Below are 14,451 nucleotides of genomic sequence, written 5' to 3'. Positions count from 1 at the left end.
TTGTTTATGAAAAGATGGGCATTTACAACTAATTATTTAAAAAATCAAACCCTCCTCAAAGCTTTATCATCCAACTCCAGTTTTCCTGACTATTGCAGGTAATCTGAAGAACTTTAAACTATCTGGAAATGGATACTGACTAGAGTGTTTTGATTCCAATAGGATTACATTTGTAAGGCAATATGTTCTAACTGCTTCTCTGAATGATCGTACTTGACAAATTACTTCAATTGTCTAATAGTCGTCCTATAAACAATGCTTCATGAAAAATCAACCACCATGCCTAATGGTGTTTATTATTTGACTTTCATGGTTTAAACTTGTGGCATCATATTTTACACGGAAGTGATGCAAACCTCTACTTAATAGTTACTAAAATCCATTCTTTTCCTTTTGAAGCTTAATCTAAAATTAATGGGATAAAATAGGAACAATTAAGATTTGCCCGTTTAGCTCTAATTTTATAGTGTGGAAATGTGCCTGTTTTAGCTGCAGAGCACTCGTCCTATTACAGATACTTTGCAAAACTGTGCCAAAACAAAGCAGGAGTAAGTTCTGTTGAACGCAGGAGGAATTCCTTCCGAGTAAACATGTGTTTATCTGACTGTAAGTCAAACTCCTCTTTCGACTTCACACATGGCTGTTTGTGACACATCCTCATTTTGCCATGCTAAAGCTAAGTTGAACAGCAATGTCAAAGCCACAGTCTAGGAACACTAGCTGCTGCAACACTGCTTCAGCTAAACAGGTTAAGAGTATAGGAAAGTGCCTTGTATTGAGTCTCTGTGTTAGCTCACCTAGCTCAGTATTGCATACAATGTCTTGGCAGTGGCTCGCTAGGTCTTCCCCAGCCCTACCAGTTGATGATGTACCTGGGACCTCCTGCATGCAAAGCAGAGACTGAGCTACTGCCCTTCGCCTTGAGGGATTAATGGTCAGCAATCTGGGTTACTGGGAGCTCCATGTGATATCAGGATGGGCTTGCAATAAGGAAACCGTTTAAATACAGGCAAACAAAAGAAAACACCAGCCAATGAATCCCCTCTTATTATTTTTGAAGCCCCAAACGTTGCACATACAGAAATGCTTTGGGCTGCCTCCAAGTTGTATTCTGAATCTTTCGGAGGAGAAAAGTTCGTGCATGTAGTTCAGGTGCCTGTTGATATGCTTGTGTGATGTTGAAACTTTATGGAGGCAGAGGCATTGGAGAATTCAAAGTAATGGGTTGACTTCCATGCATAGGATCAGGCTATGCCCCTTTAAAACTATGTTGGTCACAAGTAACTCAGTTGCAAGGACATGGCAAACTTCAGCTGGATCAGTTCTAGGTGGGAGAGAGAGGGATATCGTTGTTGTCCCTTGAATAAATTACTGTATGTGGTTATAAGTTAGCCAGCTATAACAGAGAAGCACTTTCAGACAATAAAGAAAAAGTCGTACATAAGAATGCAAAATATTGCACCATTAATTGCAAGAAGAATAAATGCCCCATAATTAGTACAGAAGTTTTCACTTACACCATACACTTATGTGGTGTGTGTGTGTGTGTGTAACTCTCTTAAAGTACCGTACTGATGCAACATTAAGGCTGCAAAATCCTATCCATGCTTACTAGGGAGTAAGTCGCCACAGAGGCAAATCCCTACTGAAGTCAGTGGGGTTTGCTTCTGAATATATGTGCATTTGATTTGGCAGCAAATTCTCCTAGGAAAGCACACAGATAATGCTTTTAATTTTTCAAGGTATTCCCAATGGTATTTATTACATTCCAAGCTGGTGTGCGCATCTGCAGTAAGCGAGTCACACACAGCCAGATCCAAATGTAGCTGACGCCAGCTGGAGCTTGGAGACAGACAACAGGTTTTTTTTAAGGCAGTTGAAAGGAACTGTAGTGTGTCCACAGGTTTTTTCCATTGTGCAGTTCCTTCTGATCAAACAGCCTTTGCAGGTGTTTTCTTTTTTGGGGGGGAGGACCCCAAAAAGGGGGAGCAAAAGGGATGAGTGCACAGACCGTGAACAGTGATCCCTATTCAAACCACTTCTGACACACCTATTTCAGACTTTCAAGACAGGATCAAAACAGATGAGAGTGATCTGGGTTCCCATCATTTTCCTTTTAACTTAGAAGTAGTTGCAGAGCTTCTCCTAGAAATGGAGTTGGGACCACAGGGCTGGGTGTAGGGCATGATATTTCCCCACATATGAGTCCCAATTGGAGAGGGTGGGGCACAGTTTTTAAGGCAGCTTGAAAGGGGCCTAATTTAGATTGGCGCAAGGTCTGGGAAAGAGTTAAGACCCCCCTCCCTCACATCCCCTGCCGCAATCCAATTTGGGGTGTTCCCACAGCTGTACTTTGTTCATATTAAAATGCCAGGAGAGCCAATCACTGATCCCCCCCCCCCCACATCTCATCTGGTCTGGTCCTCAGGTGTCTTGTGATATTGACTGGGCTGCGGTGGATAGGATTCATATAAGTGAGTTAAACTTAAATGCTTGAATTCTGGAAGAGTTGAGTTTAAGATGCAAAGCAGAACTGACAATTTATATACTTAGCAGCCCTTTCTATCCCTGGAATCTTTCCATAGACCTTAATGAACTTTTTTATCACTATTTAAAAAGAATAATCCATCTCTCTCATTATTATTTTTCTGTTGCAAAGCTAACTATTTTAAAATATGATGCCATTAAAAACAAAGCATCTGCTTACTATAAGATCACTTGATATGGAAAAGTAAAGTCAATATTGACTCCCTAATTCACCCCCGCCTCCCGCAACTTCCACTATAAGGTAAGCCTAGATGGGGAGGGAGTATTTTTTCCTACTATTCAAGGGCCAAACCAGACAAGACTTTAAAAATAACAGCCATGGAAGCCCCCAATCAGGGACAGGAACACAACACATAGGTTTCTTCCTGCACAACAGGCCCAATTAAAATCTCCCCCTTCCCTAATGGTTATTTTCCTTCAGATTGGGGTTGCCATTGACACCAGTGGAAGTTCCCTCCACACTAGGGATGGAAGGATCTGTCAGTGCTGTCCCACTGCTGTTCTATTATGGCAAGCCCACCTCCACAGAGCACCTTGGGGCACCCAAGGAACAAAATCCATAGGTGTCCCAAGTTGGTCTGTGGGGGTGAGGAAAGATCCCGATACTGAGGGCACTTCATTGTCAATGTTGGTTCTCTCTGTTTCTCATTTTTCATGTCTTATATTCAGTTCTCCACATTTTGCAACAACTTGCATTTTTAAAAAACAACAAAACAAAAACACATATCCTCATGAAAATTCATCAGTGTTTTAGTGCGAATGTCTCTTAACAAACACATTTTTATATGCTGTATTGACTAATACACACCCCTTTGCAAAAAACCTCTCTGATATGTGTTTTTGAATTCATTTTTATGCACACCTCCCCTAAAATGCATTTTTGTAAGCAATGTTTGGTTGGAGAATTGCATCGCAAAATTCAGATGAGTGTGAACTTGGAAGAATAGTGGTGTTGTGGTTCTCATACTGCTTTGGAAAGTGTGAATTTGATAGAGTCAGCTGAAATGCACATGGAATCAATTTCCTCCTCTATCCCTTCTCCCCACCCACACACTGCAGTCCCAGTCTTGATCAGGCCCTACCACAGGTATCATTTTGTGAGTAAAAAAAAAAAACATGCAAAACTCATATGTGCATTTAACACCTCATCAGATAATGCCCAAAGACTTCACTGCCACTGGGAATGTTTTAATTGGGCAAAGCTCATCTAGGGTACTATAAAAGGCACTAAAAGGAATCATCTTGGTATGACAAGGAGGAACCTGTGGAGCATTATTCTCATTATTATTCCTGATACGTTTTTGTATCTGAGAGCATCCAGTGAATAACTGAAAGTCATATTGTGCTCCAAATCTTTGTCTGTTGTAAATATGTAGGCTTTGGGATTGCTTGATGTAGTCTTCAATCAGGCTGAAAAGGGGGGCAGTTCCTTTTGTCTTGTGTTTTGTATAATTATTTGGCTATACTCTCATTCTTGTGTGCATTAAAAAAAAACCTGTTTGAAATAAGAACATTTGATGTTTCTCCTTTTTAATATATAAATATATGTAGAATCCACTTGAAAGGAGGGGGGAACCTGGATGAAATAGAAGTTTCGGAAGCAGCATCTGATCTTGCCACCCTCGTTGAATTGTTGGGATTTAGCTCTTAAAACATAATGTCACTGAGCACCATCAAGCTGGAGTGCATAAAAAAAAAACAACCGCGAGCATTAATCTGAAACTAATGTTACTTGTCAGCCTAAAAAAACCACAGAAAGAAAAAGAAAACTATGCAGATCTAAAGGCAGCAACTTTGAGCTCCGATTCTATGCTCAGTTCGGTTTCAGTGTCAGGGCCCAACCGGACTTCCTTTCTCTCCATTTGACAAATGGTGTCTCATCAAGAACCAGTGGTGGCAGCAGGGGGGAAAACTGGGGAGAAGGAGAATGGGCAAAGGATATTTCTAGGTGGGTGAGCCCAACAATGTGAGGGCAAGGGGAAGATGGCCTCTTCATCTGGCATAACTTCCCTCTCATGCCAGGTGGTGGTGGTGACTTGTGTCTCTTTTGGTGGAAAAACACTCTGTACACACTCAGATACACTCTTCATAATCCCATTCAAGGGCTGATGTCTGGAACACCAGATCTTTAAAAGAAAACCCACACACATTAATGAATGGATTGTCTGAATTATTTTATTTCATATGTTTTGTTGATTTGTTCCTGCATTTGTACACAATCAAAACAATCTCCTCTGGGTTTTTCCTGGAGGTTGTTCTGAAAACGAGATAGGTCTAATAAACAAGGACATGGCAGGATATGATTCATTAAAAAGAAATTCACATTTTCTTTTCTACAAGCATTCTTTTATGAGAAGCCATATAAAAGTTGCTAGCTAGTTATCCCCAGTAAATAGGGAACTGCATCATCAGCTATTGCATCCTGTTGCATGGAATGTAGGAAGAAAAAGCTATAATTAACTATAGCTATAGCTATATACACACAGTACATATATACCCTTAACATGCTCCTATTTTCCTAAACAAACATTTGGGATGGGATGGCTGAAACAGCCCATAAAAAAATAAGGGAACATGAGTCTGTAGCATGTTATTCAAACATCGCCACCATTTGCAATGGAGTTGTGAAGGAACTTTTAAATAATTTTAAATAGAATATGGCAATATGAAAACTCTAGGCATGAACAGCTCTTGCCTTTTTTTTACCTCTGGTAATGAATCAACACTAGGGATCGTATATTCACTGCTGCAGCAATGGAAAGCCAATACGAAGTTGTTTCAGTTGTTACAAAGGGCAGCAACAGGAAGCAGAAGTGACCTGCACTTCCTGCTTTCTCTGTGTATTATGTGTCAACCACACAACTCCACCATGATAAAATCTGTGGCCTTTGCTCGCACGCCCCATAATCAGGAGTTTGTATATCAATAGTTAAACTATGACAAACCATTATATGGGAGGGATTATGTCCCTTTGCATGAGATCCATGTGGGGCTGGGCAGTTTCCCAGGGCTTCAGATACTACCATTCTACTTTCTAGCTCAGAAGCAGCCAACATGGAGCCTTCCAGACATTTGGGAGCCTTCCATCCTCAGGCAACATGGTCAATGACCAAGGATGATGGGAGTTGTACTCCAAAGCACCTGTAGGCACTACATTATCTACCCCTCTTCTAGCAGGTGCATGCCTCAGGATATAACCTTGCCATTCATCAGAAGGCACTGACTTGGGCAAACCTGCAGTACAAAAGACAAACCAGGCCTCTCGCTAAATCCCCTGCTGCATAGAGATGGGTGGGATCTACAGCAGGTGCGGAGGGCCTTTGACTTTCCAGATGTTGCTGAACTACAACTCCCATCATCCCTGGCCATTGATGGGACTTGCTGATGAGAGTTGTAGTTCAGCAACATCTGGAGGGCCAAAGGTTTGCTGCACCTGATTTACGGACAAGGAAGTGTGCTGTCTCTGACCAAAATGGTGGCCATTGAAGGAGGAAGGCTTCTGTGACTGCTCAATAACTCATCCCAATATTATATTTCTGTGCCTATGACATGCACTTGAGTCTATATATGCCAACAGTCAGTGCTATTTAGGGGTATAGTGTTTAGGGGTACTCTCATTTTCCTACTCATATTGAAATGTTGTTTGTTTAGTCGTTTAGTCATGTCCAACTCTTCGTGACCCCATGGACCAGAGCACGCCAGGCACTCCTTTCTTCCACTGCCTCCTGCAGTTTGGTCAGACTCATGTTGGTTGCTTCAAGAACACTGTCCAACCATCTCATTCTCTGTCGTCCCCTTCTCCTTGTGCCCAACATCAGGGTCTTTTCCAGGGAGTCTTCTCTTCTCATGAGGTAGCCAAAGTATTGGAGCCGCAGCTTCAGGATCTGTCCTTCCAGTGAGCATTCAGGGCTGATTTCCTTCAGAATGCATAGGTTAGTTCTTCTTGCAGTCCATGGGACTCTCATATTGAAATACTGCCCCTCAATCAGGCCAAACTTAGATTCACAAAATGTTTAGGGGTATGTGTCATCGTCCCTGCATCCCCCCAGAAAAAAACACTGCCAACAGTTGATGTTTCTTGCATTGTAAATGACCTAGAGATGATCAGTATAAGGCAAGGAATAAGCTTACTAATCAATAATATATTTAAAATAGAATAATTATTATTTATCACATTTTCACTGAGTGTATGCAAGTGCACATTTGTCGTATGAAAGGGAGATTGAGCTGAGATGGGGTCTGGAATATTTCCCTCTCCCCAAACACAAATCTTACTTTTCCACATTTTGTGTGTGTGTATGTTCCCTGTCCCAGACATCAGCTGTTATGACTCTGTCATTTTAAAACATTGACATTGTTTGGTTGACTGTATAATAGCAGCCAACCGGAGCTCATCTGCAATGAAACTATAACATCATGTAGCCAATCAGATCCGACTGTGCAGTCACATGGCAAAGCAAATTCAGAGAGCAATGCTTTCTGCCCTCAACAACCCTTTGAGGCAGGTTAGTCTAAATGATGATGAGGACACATGGGCACCCAGTGGGCTTCACATGCTTGAAAGAATACTCAGCACCTTGTCAAAATATGCATTGGTGCCATGTTAAATGGGATAGAAAGGAAAACACACCAATTCCGGATCCCAAAGATGTCAGCTTGATCTTTGAATCAACATTATGGTGAGATTTCATTTGGCCCTGTTATCACTGATAAGAAACAGGGATAAGGGAGAGAAAGAAAGAAAAAAGGGGAAAAAACCATTAGCTGCATTTCAGATGATAAGAGGCTGTTCATCACATGCCATGCTAATATTTCAGTTCCTTTAAAAAAAAAAGTTGCCTAAAATAGAGCCATATGAGAAAAGACGTTCCATATGTCCCAAGAGGTCACACGAAAATCTTATGAAGTCAACGGAAGACATCATTTAACAATCAAATTCTCTTTAACTTCAAACTGAGGTTAAGAGTGAGAACCAGCTTGGCTGATTGAAATTTGTTTTCCCCTTACCCTGCCGTTGCTTATTCCCATCTGATTTTATTTAGTTTCCACTACAAATATTGGCTCCCTTTGAACTATTGTTTCCCACCCCGCCCTCTCCCAAATGTATGGAAAGCCATAGGAAGACGTGCGTGGAAAAAAACGCAGGCACAGAACAGGGCGCCTTCATTTCATCCTCCATAGCCCAAGCTACAAAGTAGTCAGAATTCAGTGTTACAAAAGGCCTCAGATTGTGGTGCAAAAATCAGAAGTGGATGAGAAATCTTCAGTGGGAAGCTGACGTTTACCAGGAAATTACATCAAGTGATATTTTTTAGCAAGTAGTTACACAAAGAGAATTGAAACCAGGGCTACGTGGCAAAAACTGGGAAGGCAATGAGGGAGAAGCTCTGCTTATTGTTAGGGGATAGTTGACTGGTATTATTTATTTATTTTTGTTCCTGTCCGGGGGGGGGGAGTGATAAGGATGATGTGCCCCCAACTTTCTTTGTCTTCAAGAGAAACATATGGGATTGGGTGTGATATTACTATCTTGGGAATCATAGCAGTTGAATGGGCAAATTTCTGGGCTGCAGCTCAGTATGCACTCAAAACATATGTGATTGGGAAGGAAACACTGAAGCAATTACTCAAAGGTGGAAGATTGCGGCATCCTCTATCCACTCTCTCCATGCCATTCATTATTTTGTTAACTTCTATCATGTCACCTTTTGCTCACCTTTTCTCTAAACTAGGAATTCCCGAAAGCCGCAACCTTTCCTCACAGAAGAGTCCCTCCCGCCCTTTGATCATTTTGGTTATTTGGTAAAAGAGAGAGTTAAACAAGAAATTAAATCCAAGGTGGACAATAGACCCTGATCCCATATGGGCTCAACCTTGGCAGAAGTCCAGTTGCTGCTGAGTAGACCAATGACAACATGGGGAATGCATTCTCCAAGGATGGACAACTTGATAGGAATGCACTGGAGACAGAAGTGTCACAGCCCACATTGCAGAAATACATTAAGTGATGGAGATTACCTCTGGGTGATAATATAAGGTTCTGGGTTCCTGTTGTCCAGTGTTCCAGGTCTCTGGCTTTGTTGTGCCCAACAGCAGAATTTGGCAATTATTTAAAAGAGTTAAATCTCATCCTTCCTCGGTAGTGAGGGGCAGCTATAAAATAGGTTCTTAAAAAGCAATCAGTGAAGCAGAATCCATAAAAAAGGCAAATAACGGCACCCAAAAACACCTACAGAGAGCAGGAGACTATTACTCAGGTAACAGTCAAAAGTTCTTTGCAGAACCAGTAAGATGAGGTAAGGAACTAATCCTTCTGGACAGGCCGATTGCTCTCACTGAATTTCTGAGCAAGCTTGTCTCTGGTTTCTCTGCCATCACAAAAAACAGTTAAATGTTTCATTCTGAAAAGAAAACTGAACAGAAGTTAACACTGTTTTGATAACTAAATATATATGGCATTACAGTCAAACCACAGTTCCCAAATGCCTCTGTTTTGGAATGTTTCAGCTCCCGAACACCGAAAACCCGGAAGTAAGTGTTCTGGTTTTCAAACGTTTTTCCCAAGCCAAACGTCTGGCGTGGCTTCTGTTTGAGTGCAGGACACTCCTGCAACGAAAGCCACAGCAGCTCTCTAATGTTTCAGGCGGAAGCCCTTTCCAACCTTACCTGGAGATGCCAGAGTTTGAACCTGGGACCAAAGCAGGTGCTCGACTGCTGAGCAACATCCCTTCTCAAAGTGCTTTTTGTGTCATTTTGAATAACTCCTTAGCAGATCAGCTTGGGAGTTTCGTTTGCCGCAGCCTGCATGTTTATAAAACACTACGAGTGAACTCTCTTGGGCTATGTCCTACACACTGTGGCTTCTGTTTCTTGTGCAAACTGAGGGGAGTGTTGCTGCCATTCAAGTCCAGGGCCGTCAGAGCAGGCCAGAAACGCATTACAGTTTTACATATGGAGCTTGTTTGATGATGCAACCTTTACTAATTGAATTTGGCAAGTGGGAACTTAATGTTATTGCCTTAAGATGAGTCAGCAAGATTTTTTGACACATATCCATCTAAGATAAAGTCCAAAGGGGGAGGGGGAAACCTAGATATTGTCCATATTATAGACATACATTATATGGCAGAGAAGTGTGGAATACTTTTGTTGAGGGCTCCCTTTTCTAGGATACTTCATTCCACCCCCAGCTTTCTGTTTCTTCCCTCCAATAGTCAGTCAGCATTCCACATCTAAGGAGCATGCTCAGTCCCCACTGAGCTAAGCCTGTGCTTTCCCCTTCTTCAGATTATTTTTCTATTCTTTCTATTTGTTTTGTTTCTAAAAAGTATGTATATACTGCTATTCATTAGAAAAACATAGTGGTTTACAGTAATAGTACACAAAACCATGCATTAAAAAAAAAACCTTACAAAAAAGTTAAAATCAGAAATCAGCTAATTATTGTGCAATGATGTACTGTATTCTTTATTGCCTGCATAGGCCTGACATTATAGAAAAGTTCCCATCAGGTGTTTAGCTCTGAGGGCCTTCTGGCGGTTCCCTCACTGCGAGAAGTGAGATTACAGAGAACCAGGCAGAGGGCCTTCTCGGTAGTGGCGCCCGCCCTGTGGAACGCCCTCCCATCAGATGACAAGGAGATAAAGAACTATACAACTTTTAGAAGACACCTGAAGGCAGCCCTGTATAGGGAAGTTTTTAATGCTGTTTTATGCTTTTGTATATGCTGGAAGCCACCGAGAGTGACTGGGGAAACCCAGTCAGATGGGCAGGGTACAAATAATAAAAATATTTATTATTATTATTATTATTATTATTATTATTATTATTATTATTATTAAATTTTCTGCCAGAAGATGTGGGGATGACTATTTTAAAAAAAAAAAAAAACCTCAACAACCTGGGGAGGGTTTTTTCCAGGGGGCGTTTTCAGTCGGAACTCACCATTGCCATTATAAGAGAACAAGGATGGCGCCCATGGGGATTTCTGGCATCTCTTTTTGTAGAAAAACAAAGCTGGGAATAACCAATTATATTCCTGCAGATGATCTCAGCGACCGAGCTGGGATAGAAGGGATCAAGTGGTGCCTGAGGTACCCTGGACCTAAGGTGTTCAGGGCTTAGCAAATTAATAAATTTTAAGTTCTGTAAAACATAGGACTACCCCAAGCCTGCAGATACCAGTCCCTTCTGCAAGGATGATGCCAAACTGGCTATGTAAGGATCCACACTCAGACAATGTTTTCTATCTAAAATGCATAGGGGGTTTTTGGGGGGGTGGGTTGTTGTTTTTGTTCTTGTTTTACTTCTGAAAGGTTACAAGAGTTCGTTGTGCCACTGCACAGTTTAGTTGGGAAGAGCTAGTAGCTAATGCTTCCATTTTTAAAGAGACAGGCAAGTTGCAAAGCTTGCAGCATATTACTGAAGAGGCCTAAGCACAATGATGACCCCCAACTCCAGTAGATGTCCTGGATCAGGATTCTTGATCATCTTGACTTTTCGGGCTCATAGAACATTAGAACATAGGCAGCTCAGCAGTGTCTGCAATGACTTGCAGTGGCTCTCCATAATTTTGGACAGGGAACTTTCCCAGCCCTGGGTATGCCTGGGATTGAACCTGGAACCTTCTCCATGCAAAGCAAATGCTCTACCTTCTGAGCTACAGCCCTTCCAAGGAATCCTGTACCAATGCTTCCATTTATTGCAACACCTCTGAGGATTCTTCCCACGACAGATGTCCACTCTGCTAAGAGAGAATAGCAAGGGACCATTCAGGGCTGCAAAAAGTGATATGGCTGGCTTCCCACATCCATCAGGGGAGTCTGGTGGTTGTTTTCTGTCCACAACACTTCCTATGTTTCATGTTGTGTGCCACAGCGCCACAAATGACTAGCATTTAGGTCATGGTTACTCTCATTCTACTCATCCGTATGGGTCTGAATGTGGGAATCTTACACTGGAAACTCATCAGAGGGAAGGCTTTCTTTCTTTTTTATTGTTTTGAAAACTGAAATGGAAAGACTGTTTCGTGCAAAAGAGAGCATGTTCTACCAAGGCTTTCAGTTTGAATTACACACTTCAAAAGGGACTTTGACCTCCCATTGAAAAGAACCCTGAATTTATATACTTGGCTTAGCTAACTTTGGCCTTTCCTTTTGAATCTGGATACGAGCAGTCTAGTGTGGTGGAAGACTTTTGTTCCTGTCTCAGATTTTAACCTCTGTAGATATATATATTCAGGAATACGTTCGGAGGGGAAAGTATATGTAATGTGTTCAGTTGGATACCTTCCATCACTTTTAAGTCATTAGTGACCCCTCTGTGCGATCTACTCCCTCTTTCTCCATGCAGCTTTCTAGCTTCAAGGAATGTGGGCCACGTTGACAAAAGCAGGATGCTGAATAAGTCATATGGTTTTCGGTCAAATGAGTTAATTAAAACCTGGACTCTTCCCCCCCCTTTAATACAGCTAATTTAGGCATTGCAGAACTGATCTTTGAAATACAAAGATCTCCGTTTTCTAGCTGAGCTCTAGTCCAGACTCAGCTTCATGATGGTTGAATATCTCTTAAAACATACATGTATGTATGTATGTATGTATGTATGTATGTATGTGAATGGATGATATTCATGCCAGAGGTCACCAACCTTATTGTGCACATTTACAAACTGGAAAACACAACACCCTCTGCACACCACAAGCACACATCACAACCTAATCCATTGGCTACAACAGAATGCTTTCTTTCTTTCTTTCTTTCTTTCTTTCCCATAAGATTTTATTAAAACTTTTTTTATATAATACAACTAGCTGTACCCAGCTATGCGTTGCTGTGGCTTAGTGTGTGAAAGGTTCTGGACACGGCCTGTCTCAATGTTGGAGGCGGCTTTTGGGCACGTCCTGGGTCTTGAGGCATCTGCGAAGTCAGCTTTTGGGCCCTGTCTGGCTTTCAAGGTGGGGGCGAAGGCATCGGAGGCGGATTGTGTGGTCGGGGTGCCTCTCGAGGCGGCAGCGGAGGTGGCAAAGATGGCTTTTGGGGCGGACTGGCTGTGGAGGCGGTGGTGGAGTCGGCATTTTGGGCTGGCCTGGCTCTTGAGGTGGCAGCAGAGTCGACGGAGTCAGCTTTTACACCTGGCCTGGCTCTGGAGGAGGCGGTGCAGGCTGGAGGCAAGAAGGGGGGCGTCGACTACAGTGGTTTGTAGGAGGAGGAGGGGGAGAGTGGTGGTGACGTAGGAGGAGAAGGGGCGGGGCGTGTGGGGTGGGGTGGGGTGGGGTGGGGTGGTGAAATGAGATGACGTCTGCGGTTTTGACGTCCACTGGAGGCACTATATTGTTTTGCATAAAATCACGTTTTTACCTGTGAAAGGTGTGCTATCTGTACAATGTAAGTATGCACAAACACTCCCATATGGCCATGGAACGTTGTGTCCAAATTTCAACAGAATCGGTCAAACGGTTACGGAGAAAGGTGATCGGTCACAAACATCCACCTTTTACATTTTTATATATATAGATAAGATAAAAGAAACTAATGTAAAGCTTAATTTAGAGAGGAAACACTGAGGGCACCAGGGAAATAACATTATACACAGAGGGAGAGGGAGAGGGAGGGAGGGAGAGGGAGAGCACCCTCATCAGATAACACACCTTTGTCATGTGCAATATTTCCAAACAACATCAGTTATCACTTTCTTGCTGCATTTGTTTTCTCATTTGAAACTGAAATGAGAGCAGAGCATCTCCGCAAGCCGGGCAGCTCATTCTCTGCCAGCTTCCGCCTCCACTTCTGTTGCCTCTGCTTAAACCCATCCCCTAAATTATTAGCTGAAGTTCAACAGCATCCATAAGTTTTCCCAATTAATCCATCAGTTAGCAACTCCTAATGGGTGATCCCTGATCCACTGAGGATGGAGGGGGGGGGACCAGTCCTTTAGAACGAAGGGGAGTGGTGATTTATTTTTATTTCTAATACTCCATTAACTCTCTTTGGCTGTGAATGCTGATCAGCTTGTATTACATCAGGGAACATTTTGCTGTTATACACAAACAAGTTTTCTAAAATAAAGTTAAAAACCCAGAGAGGCAGAGATGGGTTTTCATGTTTCTGTCAAGTACTCCAAGTTCACAATTAATACTCTATCCTTCCCTTCGCCATTACCTATTTAGCGTGGAATAATGTCCATTACGTCCTTGAATCCTCATGTGGCTCTTGATTGCCTTGTAGAAGAACATGATCAAAAGGCTCTTCTCGAAGGCACATGATTGGGCTGCCTGGTCTCCTCAATGGCAATTTATTTAAATATGATACTCTGCAGGGGAAGCCCATTCAAAGTGGAGGCGCACCAAGCAGTTTATCATTTCCATGCGAGGTATTTAAGATTGTGCCATCTTGAAAGCTTTACAAAAGGGGAGGGTGGAGAAAGGGGGAGAATTAAAAGCAAAAAGGGGAGGGGGTTAAAAAAGTGGTGTAATCTCCAAAGGCTGTTATCTAAAAGATGCAGCAGTTAAAACCCAGACGTCTGACAACAAGTGCATCTGTAGCGCAGATCAGCTTCCAACCTGGAAAAAGGGATGCCAGAGTCTGCCTTTATTATAGCCCATATTGGAGCATGCTGCCCCAATGGACCAATGTTATCCAGGGGAGGGGAGTGTGAAGATTGGCTTTGTAGAGGATTAAAATCAAAATGTAACCTTAGACATGGTGTAGCCATGATTTTTGCTGGGGAAACAGGCTTTTTTGTTGTTAGGGAGGGCAAAACCTCAGATTTGTATTGATTTTGATTGATTTAGGGGGGAGCAGCTGCCCCCTGCTCCCCCCTTGACTACACCCATGGCTTTAGACATATTGACTACAAGGCACACAGAGAGTGAGGTGTGCTGAAATTCCATTGGAATCAGTAAGT

The sequence above is a fragment of the Lacerta agilis genome, chromosome 12 (assembly GCF_009819535.1).
Source record: "Lacerta agilis isolate rLacAgi1 chromosome 12, rLacAgi1.pri, whole genome shotgun sequence".
In the NCBI taxonomy this organism is placed as follows: Eukaryota; Metazoa; Chordata; class Lepidosauria; order Squamata; family Lacertidae; genus Lacerta; species Lacerta agilis.
The sequence above is the reverse complement of the archived record's forward strand: the minus strand, read 5'-3'. Positions refer to the sequence as shown.